Source organism: Helianthus annuus, chromosome 3 (assembly GCF_002127325.2).
Source record: "Helianthus annuus cultivar XRQ/B chromosome 3, HanXRQr2.0-SUNRISE, whole genome shotgun sequence".
In the NCBI taxonomy this organism is placed as follows: domain Eukaryota; kingdom Viridiplantae; phylum Streptophyta; class Magnoliopsida; order Asterales; family Asteraceae; genus Helianthus; species Helianthus annuus.
Window position 1 is genome coordinate 164,222,243 of NC_035435.2, and position 23,493 is coordinate 164,245,735.

Genomic DNA, 23,493 nt, shown 5'->3' on the forward strand with positions numbered 1-23,493 from the left:
GTCTGCTTTTCAACCTTTTTTTTTCAGAACTTGTTTAGGTTTCAAAGCTTGTTTTCTTTTAGCTTTGGTAGCATTCCAGTCCCCATCAGATGGTTTAACCTTGGGACTCTTATTCATCATTGCCTTAGGTTTTTCAACCTTCATCGGCTTTGAACAAGATCTATCTCTAGATGTAACCTTCTGATGTTGTGCATAGTATGGAACATAGGGACGATGTGTGCAATTCCTCGCAATGTGACCGGGTATGCCACAATTGTAACATGTTTGCTTCTTTACGTAAGGAGCATATCCCGATCCATTCCATCCAACTGATGCTGGAGTTGAGTTATAAGACTTATTGGATGATTTGTTTGTAGACTTTTCAAACTTTGTGCTCTGCTTCCTATGTCCCTGTTTGCAACAGTTAGCACATCTACTAGATTTAGTATTTTCATTTCTAACTGTTGGCTTTGGAGGCACATATTTATCTGAAGGGCCTCTTAAAGCTGGCTCAGAGTCAGCCTTTCTCACATATGGAGGAGCATTAGCAGATACATTTGATGTTTTTGAACAAACGTCGTTACCCATTTGACAAACAACATCAGCCCCCTCAACCCAATTCTCTACTTTTACCTCATTTGCACATGAAGTAGAAGCATTAGTAACATTCACACACTTAACATCAGGGACTGGCCTTGTTGTTTTAACTTCGGACGTTGTGGGCTCAGTCACTGTTTCACTGCTTGATTCAGCTGAACCACCTGGGTTACATCCCTTTTGTAGTGGCTCTGCTGAATCCTCTGCTGCTGAGTTAGCTGCTTCAGAAGACTCACAGCTGGATTCACTAGATTCAACTGATTCCAATTTCTCAGAATCAGTTGCTTCAGGTGATTCACATTTGGAGTCAGGTGGAGTAGATGGCTCAGATTCTACTATTGTTGGTTCTGATTCAACTATTTCAGGTGATTCGTTACTAGACTCGGCTGAATCAACTAACTCTGACTTTTCACAGTTAGTTGTCTCTGAGGAGTCGCATGACGAATCAGATGAAGAAGTCGATTCATTTTGTTTCCCAGACCCAAACCCTTTCATGAATTCAGTCAACTCTTTAATTATGGCAAACCCAATATTATCTAAATTCACTTCAGACTCTTTTGTTCGAGGTTGCACTTCAGATGAATTTTGAGAAAGACTTGACTCAGTATTATCTAACACTTGAAAATGTTTGTCAATATTAGCATTTTTCTCAAAACTTAGAGTCTTAGTGTGTTTTGAAACTTCAGCAGGTTTCACAAAAGTTTTATTAAACGCCTGTTTTTCTAGAATAATTTCGGTTTTATCAGGCCTTGTGATTTTAACTTTCTTTGGATTAACAGGCTCAACCTTCCTATCCCCAGGCTTCCCATATTCCATTTCAGGCAGATTATCTATCTCCTCTTCAGTCATGGGAAGTGAGGTGAGGTGTAATTGTGATTGTATGGTGGAGGTATGCATACAAATCCCAATCCTTTGTTTCTCACTTCCTTTTTGCTATATTTTAACTGTTGATTGAGCATCTTTTCGACCTTTTCACTAGAAACATCAAACTTTTTAAAATTGAATTCTGTATTTTCAAAAGTTGATTTTAAATCATTTAATTCAACAGTTAATTTTTCAGATAGCTCTTTGAAGTGAAGATACCTACAGTTTGCTTCACTCAGATCGTTATGCAACTTTCGGATATCACGCTTTTGCGCCTCCACCATATCCTTATACCCACCCAGTTTCTTTTTAATTTCATAACTACTAGATCTGGTATATTGAAGTTGAATAACGAGCGAGTCTGCCTGCTCTTTGAACCCCTTAACCTTTTCCCTACATTTAGGAGTACAACAGATATCGTCTACACATACCTCAGTAGGAATGGGAGTGAAGTCGTGAATTTGAATACCTGTACAGCGACCTGATTCTGAATTTTGTGATGAATAAGCAGAAGTGGATGAGCAAACTGCAGCAGGCAATGGAGCAGTAGGAGTAGGAGTGGGTGAGCAAACTGTATCAGATGTGTTGCCTTGAGTAGACTGCTTGTCAGCGTTGTCATATGATTTGATGAGTGAGATCAGCTCATCCGGCTTCATTTTGTAACAGTAGCAGTCGGTAGTCACAATTATCTGATTAACATTTCTAAACCAACTACAGTTTGCCTGATCTGGAATCCTTTTTATAGCATCCAGAAGCTTTCTGTTGCTCGTGTGAGTAGATACCATCATCTTAGCCTTCTCCATTTCAGAGAGTAGTTCAGCAAACCGGCCTGTAAGTGCTTCTATAGATTCACCATATGAGTATCTGAATCCTTGAAATTCCTGCTCAAGCACCTCTCTCTTAGAAGACATTTTTAAGATTTTAACTGTGATCCCCCGAAAGTATGATCCCCCATAAATGTGATCCCCCGAATACGTGATCACCCGAATGTGTGCACTTTTAACTATTTCCTCAAAACAAGCCTAAAGCGAGAACCCGTGTACTCGCTAACTCAAGCCCTTTGAAAAACACACAAACCAGCTTTTCTGTACCGCGCCTTCACACCTGTCAAACTTGTCAAACAAAAAACAAGACCCTCTTTTTTTTATTAATTTATAATTTTTTATTTAATAATTTAATATATATAAACGAAAACCTAATATTATAATAAAAACCTAATTAATGACTAATGATTGATAATGATTAAGTAATGATGACCTTATGATCAATATAATTATTAAAACTATTATTATTATTAATATAATATAATAAACAAAAACTAAATCACGTCTTCTTCGTAACACCGATCCCCCAAAACCTTATTTCAGAAAAGGTCAGCCGCCGGAGATGATGATGGATGATGATGATGAAACAGAGCAGCTGATGAAGACGGTGGTGGTTGCAGGTTAACGGTAAGAATAGTGGTGGACAACGGAGGTGTTGGTGTCGGAGTAAATCCGTGGTGATGAACGGTGCATAGTGGATGTCGGGGTGGTACGGTGATTCAATGGAGATGATTTGCAGGTTGAAATCGATACGATGTCGGAGGTGATGACGGAGAAAGATGATGATGGGGTATCGTGATTCTGCAACTATGATGTGTATCACAGAATGAATTGATCGATGATGTTGAAGGTGATTGCGACGGTGATCGATCGGTGTGCGGTTTCGGTGTTGTGGGTGACCGGAGTAATGATGATCCTGGTTGTCTGCCGAAGATGAAGTATGATGGTAGATGATATCTTGATCGCACAATAATCCCGTAGTCGCACAAGACGGAAATTCAGTCGCACAAGATTGAAATTCAGTCGCACAACAATAACCTGATCGCACAAGAAATGAGGTGGTTGCAGCCTTTGAACTTTGATACTATGGATATTATTGTTGCACAAGTTGGATCGCACAAGTCTTCTTACAATCACACAATTTTGACTCAATCTCACACTTTAGTTGATCGCACAAGATGTAACGTCAGTCGCACAATTTGATGCTCTGACACACTTTGGACTCTTTAGAGAAGTCAACCAATGAAATCCCAATAATAAAGGAAACGAATCAAAATATTCGAAATTCAAAATTCCTTTATTCTTTCCACCAATAAGCTCCTACAAACATGCAACCAAAATCTTTAATCCTCCAAAACAGATTAAAATGTGAAAATTTAAACTTTTCTTGAATCTTCAACCCTGTTCTTCGTGTTCTTCGAATCTAAAAAAAATTCTTGTTCCTCGAATGATATCCAACGAACCGAGCCTTCGCAAGACTACTTAGGCTCTGATACCAATTGTAAGTCCCAAAACAACACAATCGGATATCAAACACTAATCAAAGCGCGGAATACTGAGAAAAGTGTAGAAGAACAAGAACAAACAATCGATTATAACAACCAAGGTGCACACGGTTTCTAGAGAACCGTCTGGTACACCAACACAGAAATCGAAATATAATGAAGAAGCTCTCAAAAATGTCTAACCTAATAATGAACTATGTTCACCCTATTTATAGTTACATAGGGTGACCTAGTTATAGACCGGGCCAGGCCCACATGCACAAATAATAACCAAACAGGCCCAAATCACTAATTAGCCCACATGGCTTATTCCATTACTATCTAACCCACTACAAGGCAAAGCCCAATAGCCTATATTTGTGTTTGATAAAGATAGGCGTAAACCTACACCATTATATGGCCTTACAGAATTCCATATTGACTCTGTTCTAGGCGCTGCGCCTGTAGCCAAGGCACCCTATCGACTTGCACTTCCTGAGATACAGGAATTGTCAACGCAGCTTCAGAAGTTGCCATATTGGAAATTTATAAGGCAAACTTTTTGCCCAACGAAGTTTCAGTTCCGTTTGAGAGGAAGGACGATGGTTTTCAAATAAGCACCAACTACAAGGAGCCGAACGAGCTAACCAACAAGAGTTGGTAACTCTTGCCGAGGATTAACGAATTGTTTATTTAACTAACTATGAGGACCCAACCACCATTTTAAGACTGATCGATGATTGAGTGTCATTATAGGTGAATTCAGGAAGAAAGTATACCGGGGAATTGTGGGACAATAACTTGTTTTAAACCTACACAAAAATTGTGTTTCCTGCGCAATGCACAAAACAGTTTTACACAGAATACGAGACTTTGGGAACCTAGAAAACATGTGCTTAATCCTTTGGGAACCCAGGTTAAAACTCGTAAAGGTTATCACTTAGGAACCACACTTGTTAACTCAAGCAAACCCCATTATCCTGACATATATGCTACTTCAGTCAACTAAACAGGAAGTACCCAAATTTTCTTTTGTTAAAATCTCCACTTTTGCTTATAGCGAATGGATGCTTGCATCTTTACTCCCCTTAATGGTAGTTGCATCATGTTAATTTTCTTCCTGAGAGCGAACACACATTGCTTCGATACTTGGTTATTTCTTCATTTTAGCAAATAATCATTGTTCCATTACTTGGAAACTTATATGTCACACATGCACCATTTGCTACGCATGTGGTTTCGTTTCGAATAAACGCTTCATTAAAGTTCAAATATTATTTTACTAAAGCTAACTATTGGTTTATGATTCGAATAACCTACGTTTTTGTAATTGTTGGCTCCTTTGCTATCAAGTCAACACACTTTCTTGAAACTTCTTTTCTTTCAAGTTACATTCATGGCTTATCTTCGTAACCATGTTGATGCATACGTTTATTGTCGGGTTACGATGAAACCAGGTTCAATTGCTTGAACTTATCCATTTCGCATATTCAATTTAAGAAGTTATATGATGTATTAAGAGCATCATATTCAAATATTTTTACAAGGGTTCTTTTGTTTCGGGTCGTAGTAGACTTGGTTGGTCTACGACTTCACTAAATTGTTTGTTGGTTTCGATACCTTGCAGTGACACTTTCACAGAATTGAAGCTTGCGCTAATTTGGTTGCGCACCTCATACACGGATTTAATTGTTTATTTATTGACTTGCTCTAAATCCGTTTTGTTTATCGACTAAAGAGGTCTCAACACAGTTGTGTGTTAAGACGATGGTACATAGATTCATTTCATATCATGGTGTACCTCCTAACGATTCTTTCATTAACAATCGAATGCCTTGCGGTACTTATTACTTTTTCATCTTCGATCGGAAACAGTGGCTCTTTGACGTTCCATATTCAATTGAAAGGTCCTACTATGCCGTTTGGATCAAATCCTCAAGATTATTCCATTACATTTTCATTTGATCTCAAGCACGGTGAACTTGTTCGGTCACCGCTATTATTGAAATATGTCAATTACGACACCTTGTGGTGTCATCACAAATTTGTAGCTTGTGCTAATCATGGTCAACTGTTTCACACAAAACTATACGTACTTTTATTTGGCTTGTCATCTAAACATTCCTAATGCAACTACGAATTAAGACAATGATACACCCGATTCACTTGTATTTCATTCAGTGTATTCTCGTAATTCAAGAATGTCAACACACTAGTCCTTACCATTTAGTTATTCGAAAGTTAACAGGTCATTTTCATATTCAAATTATTGATTTTGAGTTCATATAGCGGATGCTATGGTTTGTAAAAAAACTCGCTAGCATATTGTGACCAATTGTTTGAGAATCCACTGGTCAAAACTCCTTTGTTGCACCCCGGTTAACTGAGTTACGCTAGATTATACATCTATACGTCTCGTGTCCTTTGACATCAAATGCTAGAACACAGACCGTTTTAACTATTGGGTTCTTATTATTGAAATATATCCCTGGAATTCACCTGATGTGAATAAGATTTGATTCGGTTTTGTGGTTGTCTACCCCAGTATTATTCATATACCTACACGCATAATGAAACCCTAAGGAGTTAAGGTAGTATAAATTTCAAGGAAGAAATTTTCTTAATAGGGGGAGAATGTGACAACTGCTAAATTTGCATGCATCCGTACAATTAATTAATCTTGATTAGTGATTAATGACTGTGCTAAATTATACTTAACTGCTTTCTGATTACTGCATCATACTTACATGTGAATCACATATTTCATAATGTCACAGCATATTTACATGCAAACCATATTGACATAAATGATGCACAAAGCATAGCTAGCACAGTTAGCGGATAACTCAAAAAAATGCTGACGAAGTTCAGTACATAGACAGACAGTGTTTTGAGACCCAGTATGGGCCAGAGACTAAGTACTACACTAGTATGGTGTGTAGGGAAGTAAGGACCACAAAACTGCTTTGCTAGGTGATAGTTTAAATGTCGGGAAGTGCCTAAAACCCACATAAAGTGCTGAATTCAGCATATTTCTGCAAAAATCAGCATTTTAACAAGTTGGTAACATGCAAAAATATGACTAAATGGTCCTGAATGCTTTCCTAAGTGTCGGGAATTAAAAGTGTCACAAAAGGGTACATAAAGAACACTAAACGATATAGTTTGACACTTTAACGAACCGGTATCTAACCGAATAACCGAACACTACCCGAATCACTAAAATTTTACTAGAAGCATTGTTTTAATGTTTCTGAGCTAGTTATGATTCCCGAACACCCTAACACACTATATAACACCATATTAACTTAAACACTGAACATTACACTTGTAAACTAACTAGCTTGCAGAACTAACCATTGAAACACAACTAGACCCCCCCTCATGTTGACGGTCACAAGGTGGCCCACCATCAAGATTTTTACTTGATCTTATGTAATACCTCGTAATTTCATGTCCAATATAATATCGACACGTGTCATGGACTTTAAACGTGTAAAGAACTAATTTAGAGGGACTAAAGTTGACAAACGAAGAATGTACATGTATAAAAGGATTCAAAGTGTCAACAATGGATAAATATACCTTTCAATAACCCTACACGATGTTTATACCCTTAAACGAATGAATTATGAATCATACGAAGCCAAATGTGGAAGAAAGTGAAAGTTTACAAACCGCAAGGGTTAAAAGTGTCAACATGTTTAATTTATACCTCTGAATGATCTTTTAGCGAACCTGAAGCTTTGTAACGATTAATTATGCTCACTAGAATAAGTGATAAAAATTTCACAAGGTTTTGATAATGTATGAGAAAGTTATGCTAACATTCGTATATGAGGGGTTAAAAGCGTCAACGTTGAAATTTAAGGCTTTTCGGGTGATCATAAAACTAACCAAGGACTTAACAAAGTTTGGTTATGTCTTGGAGCCCTTAAAAGTCAATTTGGAGGGTTAAATATGCAAAATATGGAGTTAAAACCACTTTAAAAAGGACCAGGGACCAAACATGCAAATGCTGAAAGTTATTTGACCGTTTGTGGGCCTCATACTGGCCGCGTAAGACTTCACTGGGAGCTTACACGGGCCGCCTAAGCCTGCCAGCGACAGAAAGTTTGGACAGGTGCCTGTGCAACCTGTTCCACCACCTTAACTTACCATTTTTCGATTCCAGGGGCTGCACCAACAGGTTTTCATGCATAGGGGGCACTTGTAAGCATCTGGGATCAATCCTAGACTTGTTTGGCATCATCTTGTTCAATCAAAATTCATATATATAGAGCACTTGTTGCAACAAGTGCACTTGCTCATTTCAAAATCATTCAAGGCATTCTCTGGAGCTCTCTGGTCATCAAACAAGTTTCCATAAGTTCCATAATCGTGATTAGGACTATTGTAAGCTTCCTTAACCTCTCTTAATTCAGTTTTATTAGTTTAATGGCCTAAAGTCAAACCCGTCGTAATTAAGGTTTGACTTAGTGATTAATCACTAATGGTCCAGTCAATTCTCGAATTAAGAGTAGCTTTGAGTTGGTAATTATGTGGGTAATAAACCCTTAAAAGGGCACTCTCTGATTCCCACTCTAACTAGGTCAATTGTCGAGTCAAACTTGATTATAAAAAGTCTACAGAAAGCAATTTTTCAAATAAACACATAATTAACAATGTAGAAGCCATGCAACCTGTTCTATCATTCATATAACTTGGGAATTAATGTAAGAACATGTCTAAGCATGTTCAACCCGACAATTTTCAGTTTAAGCTCGGTTCGGAACCGAAAATCGCAAAAGTAGACTTTTGCTTTGACTTTCATTTCTGACCCATTATAGCATATTTTAGAAATGCCTTAGAGCTTTATTAGGACCAAGTTACATGTTAGTACAACCCTCTGTGATTATACAACTTGGTTCATTAGTTATCTGATTCATATGCATGTTTCCGTTATATGCCTAAATATTGACTATTATGCCCTTTTAACCTTAAAACAAGAATTTTGAAAATGTGAAAGGACAATAACCTTTGTTACTGAATCATAAACATGTCCTTAAATATTCACATCAGTTTGAGGTCTAGATTAGGAGTTATGCTCAATAGCGTAATTAGAAAACTTTTTATTAATTAAACGGCGTAATTAGCATAAAGCCTATCTAAACCCAATTTTTGATACCAAACTTTTTACCTACTGATGTAAAATAATATTTTGGTATTTTTTAAGATTTTTATTTATTTTTAGGCTGAGCATAACATAGGGTTATAGCTTTGATTCGGTAATTGTCGGTTTTACCCTTTTCATGCATAAAATGAGTTTTACATAACATTTTAATACCAAACCTTTTGCTACTGATTTTATATGATAAACAAAACATTTTAAGCTTTCTGGAATGATAAAAATATCAGCTTTTCTTATAAAACCCGAAAATCGCTTAAAAACCGCCTTTTTACGCGTTTTAAAGGCATAGTATGAGTTAAAATCATTTTAAACATATAAGACTTGATACCTACTGATGTTTTAAGTAAATTTTCATAATTAAACAGTAAGTAAAAGTTTTGAACTCAGAATGCTAATTTTGACCTTTAAAGCACTATGTGAAATTACCAAAATGCCCCTACGGTGCATAGTTTGGTTATAAAAGATAAATTTCACATATATGCAATACCCTACTGTTATGACTTATAAAAATGAATATTTTTTACTGATTACATCAGACCTGAAACTCAGATTTATATTTAAACTCTTTTATAAGCTTTAAAATGACCAAAATACCCCTACGGGGCATAATTTGAGTTTAAATTCGTTTTGGGCATAATGGAAGGTATCCTACTGATATCACAACATATTTAAGGCATATTAACTTAGGAAACCTGTTCATGACTCATTTGGTTACCCGTTACGCACTTTTCTCGTTCGGTGCGGTTTATGTAACTAGTTTGCGTAAATTAGCCGAAACGGGTCAAATCTTATCATTTTTATCTCAAAATCCAGAATGTGTTTAGTTTACCCATATTAAACAAGTATACAAACTTGTCGGGTCTAAACCACATTCTAATCCGGTCTCCGCTTAATCGTGCGTTTTGCACCGTATCTTCCTTTAAAACTAACCGGTCTAAGTCTAGGCTTAATTAAGACCCGTTAGGAATCTAATAGGTTATTAAAAACCTTCGTTCCAGATTAGGAGCCCGGTAAAAGCTACTTGCACTCACTGATTGTGATATATATACTTGCTCAGGTAAATACTTTTAACTTGTTTTCCCTATACGGGCTTGGGATACGGTATTATAATAATACCGCTTGGTCGGGTATGTAGTTGTTTAAATCGGATTGTGATTAACATATTTACATAACCCATTTTAATCTATTTTATTTGGTATATGGCCCTTGGGGGGTTAATGACCATGTCCCGGATATCCTTGGCATCATTCATTGAAATGGCCACGACTTAAGCACGGGGTGTAGGCATACACCTGACAGCTGCATATGTAAAAACTGGTAACCCACTTTAAGGAATTAACCTTGTGGGCATTATACCTGTGGCGTGTCAGTTAATCTTGTCCGGCTTTTCTAACCGGCCCTGACGGACGACAAATAAGTAAAACTGTATACAAGATTATTTTTAAATAATTGTCCCAAATTATAAAAGATATTTTGTGCCTTGTGCATTCAAACCAATTTTCTTAAACTCTTTTCAAAATGAGTCGGTTAATTGTATTTACCAGTGTAAACTGGTGTATTTTCCCAAAAAGGCTAAGTGCAGGTACTATACGGAATAGGCTGGCTACTCCTAGCATCATTAAAGAGTCTTGCAAGCTTAAGATGTTAAAGTTTGTTGAACAATGATCTTTTTATCTTTTGATCCGCCTGTGGATCCTTTACAGTCCGTTTGTAATACTTTGATATTACTTTTTAATCGGTTTGTAATGTGATTCATCTTTTGCTTCCGCTGTACATTAAATTGTGTTGTTTGACTATGATGATATCAACTACGTCACGATACTCCCCACCGGGCCCACCGGTAATACGTGGAAATATCGGGGTGTGACAGGTTGGTATCAGAGCCAACATTGAGTGAATTAAACACTAGCCTTTCGTGTTTAATCTCAGTTACACAGTTGCACATTCCTCGACTTTTGAGTCTAGACAAAGAACTTAGGACTAATCCTAATTCGTTTTATTTTGTCCTTTATTTGTTCCTTTGTTGTCTTTTGTTTGTTTTGACAGGTATATCAAAATGCCACCGAGATTCAGGAGAGGAAGAGGCAAGGCACCAGTTACTGGACACGATCATGAAGCCGGACCTTCACACCGGCGAACCCCATCTATCACCATGAGTACAAGTCCTCAGGAAGATTGGAGGACGTATCTGGAGCCAGTGAGGCGGTCTGTCTTGCTAAGTTCGTCACCATCCTACCACCATTCGTTCGGGCCCCAATCTGAAAACGAGCACCACAACTCACACCACTCGTTCATCCCTCTCCAATGATCCAACTCACACCACTCCTTCAATGACCCAACACCCTTTTTCCAGAGCCGGTTCAACCCGGTAAACTTCATTGAAGAACCAGTGGGTTTTAACCCATTTGGACCCAAAGACCACTTCTCTGGCGACCATGCGATGGACATGGATGAAGATACTGATCCCGCTGAACCTCCAACTGGGACACCTACTCACCCCATCGAGATCTCGGATGGGTCATCATTCCATGGATCACCTTACCGTGGTCCAGACAGCTACCAGGCGAGATTTGCCCAATATGATTGTGTGTTTACCCCTTCTTACCATTCCTCGCCTCAGCAGTAGCAGCAGGATCCCTCTGAGGATTCTCGTTTTGTAGCGGTCACTCCACCGCCACCACCACCAGTTCAGCAGCCGCCTCCGGAGCCACCGAGGCGAAGAAGATCAAACGCACGGATGTCCGTGCGAGGAGTAGTGCGTATCAGCACCCCTCAACCTTCGAGTGGCAGCCACTACCCTCCACTCTATGAAGACCCGCAGATGGGTGGGCCTTCAAACCCCGTCTCTGAGGTAGACTCCGCGCCTGTCGCGCCACCACTATTGGGTTATGATAACCCAATTCCTACATACGCCGGTTCAGCGGCATACAACCCATTTGAACAGCCAGCCCATACCAACTACAACTATGCTGATGTTGACCCATACCAGGCAGCATGGGACTACAATGTTCTCCACCCCGAGGGGCCATATGGAGCTCCCTGGGGAGTTGGATACCCAGCTTATGGGTACCAATAACTGCCACCTCCTCAACCTCCACATCAGCAGCCGCCGCAGCCGCAATTGATACCGCCGTCACAACAACAGGAGATTCTCCAACGGTTGAGCCAGTTGGAGCGGGAGGTTCAAGAAGACCGTAGGAACCACCGGGGATTCCTCAAAGGGTTGGCAAGTCTAATCAAGGGGAAGAGCAAGAAAAGGGATTTTTGAAGATTCCTTATTTATTTATTTGTATTGTAATTTACTTGCTTTAAATCAAGTCCCTGCGTGGACATCTGTTTCTGTATTCAGCCTCTGCGTGGGCAAGTTATTTCTCTTTAAGTCTCGTTTAGGGCAAACATGTACTCTTTAATTTTGTAGTGGAATGGTTAAATTTGAATTTCATTTTTGTCATTATGCATAAATATAATATATGAAATAAATGAAAAATGTCATTCCTTTTATAAGATCTGCTACATTAATAGAATACCAAAATCTAGAAAGGACAAGACCTAGCCCATGTGTCATCTTAAGACAGGGCCAAGATGGTAGTTACTCAATTAGATTCGGATCCTTGTTAACATCTCAATTTAGGATTGCTCTGCGTTAAATATTAAAAAGAATCTTAAAGGTATAACCTAGCCTATATGTCATTTTAGACATGGCCAAGTTGGCAAAACCTATTTAAAAGATTCAAATCCTCGTTAACATCTGAAAACATGTTAACACCCTTGGCAAAATGTGATTCGATAAAATCGCATAAGTCATTCTTAAATTGGGTTATTCCAATTCCCTCCTTATTTATATAATCATCCATTAGTGATGAAGTGCCTACGGGCCATAATTAATGTCCTCTGAGACTAAAGACAGTGGTGGTTTACGACTCCCTATTAAGAAAAGGTAATGAACTTTGATTCAAGCCTTAGTGCCTCGATTCTATAAAATCCTGGCTTATAAATTAAATCTGTCCTTGTGACTCGACCTTTTGTGCTATTATTAAATTATAATTAAGGATTATTATGATAAAGATCCTGAATAAATATATTTAACAGATTAACCAATATGGTTATTAATACCATGGTTAATAAATCGTCAAGAACGATAGTACTGTTATAAATTCTAAATAACCCTTGATTTCCTCCTAGTCAATCGGTCATATTGTCCTCATTAAGTGTGATTTGTATATTTTAATAAATGAGAGATATTCTCTCCTTCATTGTTGTATCAATTCTTCCTGTGTTTATAGTTGTAAAAGTTGAATGCAAATCATCAAGGTTTCACCATTATCACATGATATCAGCCAGCCAAGATCAAGCCTTTTTCTTCTTCTAATTCGCTGACCAACTTCTCTTTTCTTCCTCTCTTTTCTGCCGACCTCTCTTCATGGCTACCAACACCACATCCGACCTCTCCACCATACCGCTGCACTCTCTTAGCCATCTCATAAATATCAAATTGAACTCCACAAACTATCTCCCATGGGAGAAACAACTCACACCGGTTCTCGACTACCTCAAGTTACTCGGCCATATTGATGGTTCAACCCCTCCCCCTCTGAAAATATCACTTCCGAAAAACAAATCTCTGCCAATCCCGAATACCTTTCTTGGAAAATCGCAGATCAAAAAGTCATCCTATTGATCAACTCCACCCTACCCGAATAGGCAATGGCTGAGACCATCAGCCATACCACGACTTTTAGCGTGTGGAAGGCCTTAGCCGATGCCTATAGCCATTGTTCGATAGAACGTATTCACAATCTAAAGGACACTGTAACACCTCGAAAAATTTCGTCCAATAATGTCTTGACACGTGTCATAAGGTTCCGGTATGTGAAAACAAACTCTAGAGGGACTAAAAGTGACAAACAGTGAAAATTATGGAACGTAAGGGTCCAAAGTGTCAACAATGGATAAATAGACTCTATGATAACCCTACATAATGTTTATAACCTTAAACGGATGGATCATGGATCATACGACGCGGAAATTGCACAAAAAGTGAGGAATTGCAAACTATAGGGGCCAAAGGTGTCAACATGTTGAATTTATACCTCTGAGTGAACTTTTGGCAGACCCGAAGCATTGTAATGCTAAAATATACTCACTAGAATGTGTGGTAAAAATTTCATGAAGTTTCGTTAACGTATGAGAAAGTTATGGCCAAAACCGTACTTGAGGGACTAAAAGCGTCAACGTCGAATTTCATGGCTTTTCGGTTGAGCGCAAAGTTATCCGAGGACATTACCATGTTGGTAAATGTCCCAAGGTTCTTAGAAACCAAGTTTGGGGGTTTACGCGTCATGATAAGTAGCCGAAGCATCGCGTGCAAGAGCAGGGACCAAAGCTGCCAAGTTTGAAACAATTTTGGGCCTGCAGACCCCAGGCGACCCGCCTGGGAATCCTTAGGCGGGCCGCGTGACCCCGCCAGCATCAGAACTTCGTGAAAATTGCAATTTGGGTCCGAATTTGAGTGTGTAACAGCTGTGGCCACCTCCATAAATCACCAATGAGAGTCCTTGCATGCCTAGGCTACTGAGAACTCCCTTTATCAGCTGAATTTCCTCCATATAACAGATTATTCATTCATTTCTTTGAGCTCTTACATTGTGATCAAGAACACCAAACTTGCAAAACTCTCAAGACAACTTCTGGAGCAATTCTGAACGACAAGGCAGCATCCTAGTGTTAACTAAGCTTCATTAGGACCTTTGTAAGCTTCTATATCAGTCTCTAATTCGTTCTTGCCTTGATTATTAGCAAAAGTCAAAACCGTTATTCTTGTAGTTTGACTTTTCGATTAAACAAGTTATACTCTGTCATTTCTCAAATTGAAACCACTGATATGTTGGTATTTATGTGGGAAACAAACCCTCAAAAGGGTATTCTCTGATTCCCACTTTATGCATGCTAATTGTCGAGTCAAAGTTGTTTCTAAAAAGTCAACAGAAATCGTTTTTGCGAAAAATAGCTCAAATGGTAATATAGAGGACATGCAATCAGTTTGATCATCAAAAATAATTTATAATGAATATAAGAATGTGTTTTATCATAATAAACTCGACAATCTTTAGTATAAATACGAATCGGAACCGAAAGTCTTGTAGAACGACTTTTTCGTAGACTATCGATTCGGATCCGTACATGCATGTTTGAGATCTGTATTGAAGCCTATTTTTGACCATTTTTTTATTTTGGTAAAACTCTCTGGAATTTTTATATCTCGAGTCTATACTTAGCCGATTCATTTGCATGTTCCCGATTTATGCTTAAAGTTGACTATTTTGCCCTTTTTGATATAAAACGTGATTTTTGGAAAAGTGAAAGAGTAGAAATCTTTATTTCTAATATATAAACTTGCACCGAAAATTTGAGGTCAGTTGGTGGTCCAGATTTTGAGTTATGGCCGATAGCGTAAAACTATGTTCTTATGTTTAATAAACGACGCATTTCGCGTATAAACCATTTCAGGCCACGTTTTGATACAAAACTTTTTACCAACTGATGTTATATATTATTTTGGGAATTTTGATGATTTTTATTTAATTTTTGGCTGATCGGATCATAGATCGCTAAGTCGATTCGGTTAATGCCGGTTTTTACCGTTTAAGCCATAAAATGAGTTTTATACATTCTTTTGACCCGAAACCTTTTTCTACTGATTTTATATGTTAAATAAATTATTTTGAGCCTTCTGGAAATGTAAAAAATCTCAGCTTTCTTATTAAAACCCGGAAACGGCTCTAAATCGCATTTTTAGCATTTTTAACGCATAGTAAGCGTTATACTCATTTTAAACATATAAGACTCATACCCACTGATGTATTTAGTATATTTTCATATAATAACAGTAAGTATAAGTATATGAACCCAGATTTCCAGTTTTGGCATTTTTAGCCCTTGTGAAATTACTAAAATACCCCTACGGTGCATAGTTTGATTTCAAATGATAAGTTTGGTATATGGGTCATACCCTACTGTTATAATATGTTAAATGAAGTATATTTACTGTATAAACCAGACCCGAAACTCAGATTTCTAATATGACTCTTTTATAATCTTTTAAATGACCAAAATGCCCTTCTAAGGCATAAATTGAGTTTAAAATTATTCGGGGCATAATAGAACATAACTTACTGATATTATATCATATTTAAAGCGTATTATATCAGGGAACTTGCATTTGACTCTTTTGGCTACCCGTAACGCCCTTTTTGCGTTCGGTTCGGTTTACGTAACTAGTTTGCGTAAATTGACCGAAACGGGTCAAACGTTATCATTTTTATCTCAAAATCCAGAATGTATTTAGTATACCCATATTATACAAGTATTCAAACTTGTCGGGTCTAAATCACATTCTATCCGGTCTTTCGCTTAATCGTGCGCTTGTACCGTATCATCCTTTAAACTAACCGGTCAAAGCTTAGGCTTAAATAAAAGACCCGTTAGGAATCTAATAGGTTATTATAAACCTTTGTTCCAGATTAGGAGGCCCAGTAAAAGCTACCTACACTTACCATTTGTGATTCATACTTGCTCAGGTAAATACATTTTGACTTATTTTCCCTATACGGGCTTGGGGTACGGTATTTAAAATACCGCTTGATCGAGCGCACAAATCCTGCACCCTATGGGTGTACAGTCTTGAATAGTTTGTGCGACTCGTTTAAACAGTCTTGTTCTTACTTTAGGCTTTGGGGGGTTATTGACTGTGTCCCGGATATCCTTGGCATTATCTTACGAGATGGCCACGACCAGAGCACGGGGTGTAGGCGTACACCCGGCGTGTATAACTCTTTAATGTGGTGTGTCATTTAATCTTTAGCCCGGACAGCAGATCCCGGGCCACCAAATGTACGAGTAACATGTAATTCGTTCACAAGTTTATATTGCATAATTATCCCATGTTAATAAAAATATTTATGCCTTGTGCATTTAAATCAATTTTCAATCATTTTCAAAATGAGTCAGTTGATTTGTATTTACCAGTGTAAACTGACGTATTTTCCCAAAAGGTTAAGTGCAGGTACTATACGAACTAGGCTGGCTGTTTCCTAAGAGCGTCCACTATAGTCTCGCAAGCTCGGACGACAAAATAAACTGTTGAACAATTTTATCTTATTTTTATTTGATCCGCCTGTGGATCCGTTTCAACTACTCATGATGTTATTATTACATTTAATTAAAGTTGAAATGTATCTATTCTGCTTCCGCTGTGCATTATTATATTGTGTTGTTTGTCTATGACGATGCCAACCACGTCACTGTACCCCACACCGGGCCCACCGGTGACACGTGGGGATCGGGGTGTGACAGGTTGGTATCAGAGCCAACGCTGAGTGAATTAAACACTAGTCTTTTGTGTTTAATCTCAGTTACACAATTGCACATTCCTCGATTTTCGAGTCTAGACAAAGAACTTAGGAAATGTTCAAAATTTCGTTTATTTTATTTTCATTTTCTAACCTTGTCTCATATATATATTTTTGTTGTGCAACTTGTCTGATTTTTGACAGGTTCATCATGCCGCCACGTATGCGAGGACGAGGAGGATTCGCCACATCACATGACCACGAGGCAGGGCCTTCGCACAGGCGAGCCCCATCAGCATCGCACAACACTGCTGCCCATGATCTTTGGAGATCATTTGCTGAACCAGCCAGGCACTCGGTATCACTGAGTACCTCGCCATCCCTACCTCACTCCTTTGGGCCACATTCTGAAAATGGGCCCCATGACTCCCATGGATCTTTCATACCCCTACACCAGTCACCTCCCTGATGCCTATTTGGATGAACCAGTGGGTCATAACCCACTAGGACCTGAAGACCACTTCTCTGGTGGTAACGGGATGGAGGTCGACGAGGACACTGACCCTTCCCTGCCACCGCCCGGCACGCCTAACCATCCCATTGAGATATCGGATGGGTCACCATACAGGGGATCACCATTCAATGGTGTTGACAGCTACGAGGAGAGGTTTAAGCAGCACGATTGGTTTTATACCCCCAGCCACCACAACTCTCCCATGCACCAGTCTTACCACGGTTCTCCCGTGCATTCGCAGCACCACTCTCAGCAGCAGCAGCTTCAGCAGCCGCCTTTGCAGCAGGACCCATCTGAGGCCTTCTGGCGCGACGTGGTCACTCCGTCGCCACCACCACCACCGGTTTTGCCTCCTCCGCCTCAGAGGCCAAGGAGGAACGCGCGTATGTCTACGCGAGGAGGGATTCGCATTGCCACCCCTCGACATTCAGGTAGCGGCCGCTACTCGCCGCTCCACGAGGAGTCAGAGATGGGAGAGTCTCAGCATCCCGTCTCAGAGGTTACTTCTGCGACTATTGCGCCACTACCGTCGCAGAACTTTGGAGAGCCCATCCCTGCGTATGCTAGCGCAGCACAGTTCAACCCTTTCGAGCCGACTTTTCCTCCCGGTTATGATTATACGGGAGATCCCTACTGGTTAGCTTCAGGCTACAACCCTCTCAATCAGGAGAGTACATTTGGAGGTCCCTGGACTACGGGACAATCAGCTTTTGGGTACGTACCGCAAGGGTACCAGCAGCCGCAGCCTCCACAGCCACAGCAGTATCAGCCACCGCCGCCGGCGCCAATGATGTCGCCACCGCAAGTCCAAGAAATCCTGCAAGGGATACACGACGTGCGACGGGAATTGCAAAATGATCGCCGACACAACCGCGGTATGTTCAAAAAGATGGTTGACTTGATTAAGGGTAAGAGTAAGAAGGATTATTAAATCCTGTGTTGTTAGCTCTTTTACTCATGTCCCTGCGAGGACATTTATTCCTGTATTCTACCCCTGCGTGGGTATATTTCTCTTATTCTACCCCTTCGTGGGTATGTTGTTCTGTTAACCCCTGCGTGGGTTTGTTTTGTTTTATTTGTTGTTGTTGTTATTGGTTTAGCCCCTGCGCGGGCATGTTATTCACGTTATTTGAATTAAAGTCCCGTTTAGGGCAAAGATGTACTAGTTACTTTATTTAAAATTTGAAATGGTTAATTTGAATTTCTCATTTAATTTATGTACATGAATATAATATTCAAATCAATGGAAAATATCAATTTTTATTTGATTTGCCATTTTGATAAGAATCTTAGTAAGGTAAAACCTAGCTTGAATGTCTTATTAACAGGCCTGGCCAATATGGTAAAACCTGGTTGAAAAGATTCAACTCTCTGTTAACGCTGAAAACATGTTAACATTCTTGGCCAAGCGTGATCTGTAAAATCACACAAGCCACCCTTTTTAATATCTGTATACAAGTCTGATTATGACTTGATACCTACGGGTTATGACTATGTCATATAGTGGCAGTTGTGGTTTATGACTCCCTGCCTAGTAAAGGATTATTTGTTTAATTATACAATGCTAATCCTATAAAAATCTAAATTTATAATTTAGAAGATGTCCGAAGTGACTAGGCCTATTGTGCCAATATATATATTTCATTCCATAATATAGTTGCTAATAAAAGTGCTGAATGAAATTTAAATAAATTAACTATTATGGTTCTTAATACCATGGTTAATAAATCGTCTAGAACGATAATACTGTTAGGTTTCTAAATAAGACCTTGTCCTTTTATGTAGCTTAAAGCTACATGGCCAAATCGGAGGAGACCAACAGTCACTCTGGAGAACACCCAGATGATACAAAGATTCACGTCACTGGTGCGGAACTGCAAGCACTGGTTGAAAACGCTGTTGCCAAAGCTATGGATAGGCAATTCAGAGAATCTAGCGGGACTCGGAGTAGGACCCGAACTGTAACGCACGTTAAGCCCAAGACTCATTCAGAGGCTCATAGTAAGCCGCCTTCTAAGAAGAATGAGCCGAAAAAGGATGAGGGGGATAATCACTCCTCCAACCACAGCAGTATTCCTAAGCAAGAAATCAAGCTGAAGCATGATACGCACAGCAAGTCCTGTACGCACAAGTATTTCGTTTCATGCAAACCCAGAGATTTTACTGGGGAAAAAGGAGCAGTTGACTGCATGACGTGGATTAATGAGATGGACACTGTTGTTGATATCAGCGGGTGTGCTGATAGGGACGTTGTGAAGTACGTGTCCCAGTCATTTAAAGGAGACGCGCTTGCATGGTGGAAATCACTTCTACAAGCTGCCGGTAAGGACGCACTGTACAACATGACATGGGATCAGTTTGTAGCCCTAATCAAAGAGAATTTCTGCCCGCAGCACGAGGTCGAAAGAATTGAGTCGGATTTCGTATCCCTGGTAATGAAAAACCTCGATTGTCAAGCGTATCTTACTACATTCAACACCTTATCTCGATTGGTGCCGTATTTGGTGACCCCTGAGCCACGAAGGATCGCCCGTTTTATTGGGGGCTTGGCACCGGAGATAAAGGCGAGTGTTAAGGCTTCAAGGCCTATGACATTTAGATCCGTAGCTGATCTATCCCTCTCCCTCACTCAAGATGTAGTCAGATTGAGAGCTATGAAGAGCTCAGAGGAAAACAAAAGGAAACGTGAGGATGACACCTCACGAAGATCTGAGAAACGACACAGAGGAAACAACGACCATAGGAAAGGGTCGGGATCTAAGAAAGGAGATCATCAATCGGGTGAGAGACCCAGATGCAAGACCTGCAAGAGACACCATTTTGGGAAATGTCGTTTGGAGACGAAATCCCAGTCTTCCGAGAAACGATGTGGAATCTGCAAGTCCACAGACCATAAGGCATTGGATTGCAAGAGGATTAAGGATGCAACTTGTTTTGGTTGCAACGAGAAAGGGCACATCCGGCCAAATTGCCCAAAGAATGCGAAGAAAGCCGATGAAGGAAAGAAGACTAATGCGAGAGTCTTCAGAATGGACGCCAAGGAAGCAGTTCTAGACGACAACATCATTACAGGTACGTTTCTTGTAAATGATGTTTTTGCTAGAGTCTTGTTTGATTCAGGAGCTGATAAGTCGTTTGTAGATGATAAGATTTGTAAATTGTTGAACCTTCCTGTTAAAACCTTAAGTATGAAATATGAGGTGGAATTAGCCGATGGAACCATAGAAACCGCCTCGACTGTTCTAGATGGATGTGTTATATCCATTAGGAATCATTCCTTCCCGTTATCCTTGCTTCCCTTTAAGCTAGCTGGATTCGATATAGTGATAGGCATGGATTGGTTAGCGAAAAACCAAGCCCAGATTCTGTGCAACAGAAAGCAAGTAGTAGTGAAGACTCCGTCTGGTGAGTCACTCACTATTCAAGGAGATACCCAGCATGGATTGCCTGAGCAAGTGTCCATGCTCAAGGCATCCAGATGCATGCAGAAAGGTTGTGTCATTTATATGGCACAAGTTACCATTGATGAGCCGAAGCCGAAGATTGAAGATATCCCTGTTATCTCGGAATATCCTGAAGTATTCCCAGAAGAACTACCCGGTTTGCCACCAGATAGGCAAGTGGAGTTTCGGATAGACATCATTCCAGGCGCTGCGCCTGTAGCAAGAGCACCATATAGATTGGCACCAACGGAGATGAAGGAGTTGAGGACGCAGTTGGATGATCTATTAGCTAAAGGTTTTATTAGACCTAGCTCGTCTCCTTGGGGAGCGCCAATCTTGTTCGTTAAAAAGAAGGATGGGTCGATGCGTCTGTGCATCGATTACCGTGAGCTTAATAAGGTCACTATCAAGAATAGGTATCCGTTACCCAGGATCGACGATCTGTTCGATCAGTTGCAAGGAGCAAGCTACTTCTCCAAGATCGACCTGAGGTCAGGTTATCATCAGTTGAAGGTCAAAGACGAAGATGTGCACAAGACGGCGTTAGGACTCGTTATGGACATTACGAGTTCCTAGTGATGCCTTTTGGGCTCACCAACGCACCAGCCGCATTCATGGATCTCATGAATCGTGTCTGCAAGCCCTATCTAGATAAATTCGTTATCGTCTTTATTGATGACATCCTTATCTACTCGAAGAGCCAAGCTGACCATGAGAAACACCTTCGTTGTATTCTCAAACTTCTGCATCAAGAGAAGCTTTATGCCAAATTTTCGAAGTGTGAATTTTGGCTTCGAGAAGTCCAATTCCTTGGACATGTAGTAAGTGAGCGTGGTATCTGTAACAACTCTCATTAACATTAATAAATAGAATGATAATTAGTCAAATAAGGAAACCCTAATTGAGACACCTAAGTGATTTGGCACTAACCCTAAAAATTCCGGAATAATCGGAATCAGGATCAGAGCCCCTAACACTCAGGGGGGGTAAACCCTAGCTGATAATTATCCTCCGAATTCGTTGTGTAAACTGAAATTAATCGTACAATTGACTCACCTAGGCTATGCAGATGACCAGGCTACCCTAGAGGTGTGCCCCGCGACACGCGACAGGCACGGGTAAACCTGTCGCGACACGCGGGCGAGTCCCATTTTCAGTATAAATAGAGGGGTTCAGGACTTGAATTCAGATGTTAAATCGACGATCGAATTCACAATATACGTCGAGTTATAAGCAAAACAGTCCAACACACACACAATTATCGAATCGCTGCCACAGAACAGGGTAATTATTCGATCGCTATTACGATTCAGTTTCCAGGATCAACATACCCAAAGAATGTCTAAGTGCCGCCCACATTGGGCTATGCTTTGTCGTTGTCGATAATTCGATAATGAGTTGAAGCATTGTACTTTGTCGTTGTCGATAATTCGATACACGAGTTGAAGTACTATACTTTGTCGTTTGTCATTTTGATAAATGAGTTGAAGTATCGCACTTGGTCATTCATTGTGAATATTTGATCTCGGGAAATTATCGTAACTGCTGTATTGATCACTAACTCTGTTTTGTGTACATTATTGTGAAATTAGGTTAACAGGGATAAAATCATATTCTGTCAGTACTAAATCTACAATGTGAGTCATTCTCTTTTTATCAATTATTTTACAATACTCCAAACCAATTTTCCAAAAGTTATAATTACAGTGATTAAGTTTATGTAATCACCAAATTACAGCCGGTATGTGGGGTATTGTGCACAGTATTATTATTGTTTTAATCACATTAGGTGGGCGAGCCTAAAAGAAAGTGATATACGTCACTCATTGGGCCAGCCAATGGTGATATGACCACAGTCACAGAGCTGGTCTGTGACAAATACCTATTCTTGAATGTTGGTTGATAATAAACATATGTAAAAACTCTTAATACTGTAAATTATAACAAATGTGTCGTTTTCAGTAAAATGAATGATTCACTCAGTATTTCCCGCTGAGAAAATCTTTTTCAAACATGTTTCAGGTGATCTGCTGTAAATCAGGAAAAGTGCTGAGGAGCATTTCAAGCTTAAAATAGTGGCTCAATATAAAATGAATAAAGATGTTTTAAAATAAGAATTTATCACTAAACTTATGTATTGTAAATTATCGGGGTTTTATCCCGAATTGTGAAATAAAAATAATCGGGAAAAATTTAGCTTTACAACGATCCTGATGTTCAAAATTTTTCCGCTGCTAAAACTCAATTAAACAAATATCACGGGGTTTCTG